Here is a 4,569-nt window from a genome sequence, read left to right on the forward strand (position 1 = left end):
TAGATATCTAACACTTAGGAAAAAGAAAAAATAAATGCAAATATAAACTCCAACCTTCTTTAGTTGTTTCTTTTATCTACATGAAGTTAGAGTCTTTAAGATGGTCGTGGCTATTCAAGAGTTTCTTTAATTAAAAGAATTCTGAAATTACTGCTGTGAATTTTTAAAACAGGTCCTCTATGTATTAATGCAAGCTTTTTTTCATGGTAGTTGACATTAAAATGCAGGTTTCAAATCCAATTGCCAGCATATTCATCAGTACAGGAAAACAAATTGCATCAACATTTTACAATGCCAATGAGATGGGGGAGTTGCAGCCACGACTTTTTCCGTAAGTGGTTTCTAATGGAATGAAGCAGGGAAATATCCCACAGTCTGTCATGCTGATGGGTTTGTGAAGAGTGGAACGAGTTTGACTGTTGATCTGTATATACAGATGCACGCACATACACTACTTGCCCTGGATTTGTATTCCAAGTTGCTAAGTGCCAGCTAAGAATGAGTGAGTAGATGAGGCATGGATTACTACAGAAGATTCAAACTGACACCCACAGGGGCAGATACTTGACTTGCATCAGTAGGAATAGCTGTGCCGAATTCAGTGAAGCTACATTGGCATGCTCTAGCCAAGGATTTGGTCACTGAGATCTTCTGAAATATACTGGTTTGTGAAAAGTTGTCCTGCCTGCTCGTGTGTTAAGATGACCTGGGGAAGCTTGTCAGCTAATATTTACAAGCCACAACTCATTGAAATGAACTCCCACACAACTTGCAGCTTTTCAACAATTTCTCTCTGCCTCTTTTCCCCACTTGCTGCTGAGGTTGTAGAGATAATAAGGACTATAATACACCCATGAATGGAAGAAAATTAAGTTAAATTTATCCTCAAAGCTTTTTAGGACCTAAAACAAATCACAACACACTTCTCTTCGCATTAGCATTCAGGGAAGTATTAAGTGTGATTTTTTTCATTTTTTATTTTTTATTTTTTCTCCTCCCTCATCATCCTAGTTATTTGTGCAGAAGGGATACTTCAGCAGTTGTTCTGCCTAAGCTGGGACTGATCTCCTTTTAAGTAGCTCTGGCTCATACTAAGTGTATACATACAACTTTTATTGTTGAAATTATCACCTCGTGATACTTGAAGATGGGGAGTGTTGCAGTGTTGCACATCTTTTGTCCTATCATTTCCATGAGCCAGATTACCTTGATAATTGTGCTAAGATGAACCTGTCCCAGAGAACATGGGCCACCCTGGTTTTGGAATTGGTGCAATAAAGCTCCTCCTGGCACTGGAGGTGTTAGTTCTGTTTCAAAATAGGGAGCAAGGAGTCTCCACAGGTGAGAAAACTGTGGATCAATAGTGTTCTAAATATTTTGTCTTCCAGAAAAAGCAATTTATGGAGAATGAAAGATTATTTGGAATAATGGTGCATTCAGAGTTACAGGACTGCTTATACCTTCAGTTTCATGAAGTAACAGATCTGAAAAATAATTTAGCAGCTAGGTACTTTACCTGCAGGGCTGTGCATTGACCTTATCAGAGCAGAAGTGATATACTAGGAATTTGAAAAGTAGTTATCTTTTCTTTCAAGTAATCTCTAAATTCTTTTCCTGTATAAGAAAAGCTACTTCAAATATATGTATGTTAAAAATTCTTGCTAATATTTTGAAAATAATGCTGCAGTCACATTTTAAATAAGTGACAGTGCAGCTGAATTTTTTTTCTGTATTAGTGTAGGGTGATATCTATGATCTACTTTTCTCCTAATTTGAAACCCTTATATCACAAAGCTTTATACCACAATATAAGTATAATTATACTAGTGAAGTACATATAGAATACTGTTTGGTCTCTATTTGTAGGACTGATTGGCTTTAGTGCTTTAGCTACATAAACTTTACTGGCTGCTATTTTGCATTATATTCCCTTTTTGATGCTAATGCTGATATGGTAAACTGCTGTTTGACAGCTATGGAAGGAAGGAATATTTGTGACCATATTTCATGTTGAAACCCTGTATAACAAATCTCAAATACGGCTTCACAAATCAGCTGGACACATCTTACTGATGACCATATTTTGGGAACCAATGGCTTGGTGAATAGTGTAGGCCAACAAAATGTCATTCAGAATCACCATGACATGTCAGTCACTCTTAAGTGAGAATGAATGTGAGTTGTCCTTCCTTACACTGGTCAAGGTAGCTAGGTCATGATACCAGCTAAGTCTGTTGATGGTGTTCTTAAGACTTGATAATGTTTTGGAATCAGGCCATTCTTCCACAAACACCTAACTGATCTCTTTTTTTGTTTCCATTATAAAGCTTTCATTTTCTCACAGAAGAAATTGCTTTACATCTCTTTATCTTTAGATTCTAATTTTTCTTATGGAAGAATAATCCAATGACTTCACAAGACAACTTGCTCAGTGTTTAGTGTTTCACATACTTACAGTTTCTTTCCTCCCTGCCCCCACCCTATCCCCTTTTTTCCAATTTTTTGGAGGAAGTCACTTAGAGCAGGACTTCTGTGTGCTGGGTTAATCATAACCCGAGAATGCTGCTCATCACCTTGGTTATTTCTAATCTGATCAGTAACATAAGGCATGTTAGTGGTTGGATGCCTTGGGTTTTGAAAGCCAGCTTCTGGGATACTGGAAACGGTTGTCTTTTGATTTTATTACAGCTTGAAATATGCCAAGTTTCATTCTCAACTCAGTTATGATGAGGGTGATAACTTTGCAAATAAATCCAGATCAAGTTGCTTCTTATCTTGTGTTTAAACATATTCTGTTCTTATGGTAATCAGGGGGTCCATTTTGATAGAGAATTTTGGATCACATCTGCACCCAGTGTAAGCATGCATGTGTGCATACACGTACATATACACATAGTGCTTTATAACAGGTGAGAATCTGAGCTTGTATATGTATATTTTTGCATTACTGTAGCATTCTGTCATCTGTCCCTTTACTTATATTGTGTATGGTCCTATATGGTTGGCTGAGGAAAATTTGTCATTACCTTTATTCCTGTACAGCTGTAAATTATATTTTAACCAATTTATCAAGTGATGAATAATTAAGGAGACCATTACATTTCTTTATTATGTATATGGGAAACTAGATGTATGTAGCATGTTTTTGGGCAAATAGGAAATATGTCCTTGTCTAGAGAGCTTACAGTTTTAAATTAATGGAAATGTTTTAAAGGCTACAGATATTAAAATATTTTTAATCAAATGCTATTTTGTGGAAGCGGATTTAATAATTTATCACTTTACATGCAAATTAGTTTACCTGCTAAGCATTCATGGTGTCAGAAGTTATTAACAAAAGTTGTCTTGGGATATGATATAGCAGTTGTTTTATAGGAGTGTCCTGGGTTCGGCTGGGATAGAGTTAATTGTCACAAGAAGCTGGGGGGGGGGAACACAGCCAGGATAGCTGACCCAAACTAGCCAAGGGGATATTCGATATCATATGTCATGCTCAGTATATAACCTGGGGGAGCTGGCAGGGGGTGGGGGGGGAGGAGGGAATGCAGATTGGGAACAGCCTGGGCATCGGGTTCTGGGTGGTGAGCAATTGCATTGTGCATCACTCGCTTCATATATTCTTTTATTAGTATTATTGTTATTATTACTTCTTCTCTCCTTGTGTTGTCCTATTAAACTGTCCTTATCTCAACCCATGAGTTTTTACCTTTTTCTTCTGATTCTCCTCCCCATTCCACTGGGGGGGAGGAGTGAGCGAGCACCGTGTGGTGCTTAGTTGCCAGCTGGGCCTAAACCATGACAGTCCTTTTTGGCGCCCAACGTGGGGCCCAAAGGGTTGAGATAATGACAGATCTGACCAGAGCATGTTAAAATAAAATTTGTTATACACATTTCTTATATTAGTTAAATAGTTGCTGGTCACAATGTTGGTTTATTTGTTCACATGGTAGTGTTATGCAAATCCTTATATACACTATGTATTCCCTGCGGTGATGTTTATCATCTCTGGGAGAGGGATCAGGACTATCATTTTGCTCTACTGGGTAATATCGACTTATGATATGATTACATCACTGGTCATGAGGTTAAGCTGGTATTTGTATGCAGCATTGTTGTCATGCCTGTACCTTGGGTGCTTTCTCTTGGGACCCAATCTATGGGGAAGTAATCGCACCCAATCTGTGGGGAAGACAGGGGTGATACTGAATCCCACTCTTTCACCTCCCCTTTCTCCTTCTGGCTAATTACAACAGCTTTTGAGAATTTTGAATATCCTTGGGATGTTTAAGCCAGCATAGTTCTTATTGCTAGGTCTCCTGAATGTGTTTCAGGTATTGTTTAGGGATACACAGAAATTTTTTAAGAATACCACCCAGAGATCTGCCCCAAAGCTGGATAGTCATGGGTGGCATGGCACGTGGGAGAATATGGGCAGGTACCTAGAGAACTTCTTACCTCCAACGGTTTGGAACTTTACTCCTGAACAACTACAGGACCCTGATGAAGTGAAAGAGTATTTGAAAGGAAAATATTGTGGCTATTCCAAAGAGGCACAATTTACTGCACTGT

This window comes from Aquila chrysaetos, assembly GCF_900496995.4.
Source record: "Aquila chrysaetos chrysaetos chromosome W unlocalized genomic scaffold, bAquChr1.4 W_unloc_1, whole genome shotgun sequence".
In the NCBI taxonomy this organism is placed as follows: domain Eukaryota; kingdom Metazoa; phylum Chordata; class Aves; order Accipitriformes; family Accipitridae; genus Aquila; species Aquila chrysaetos.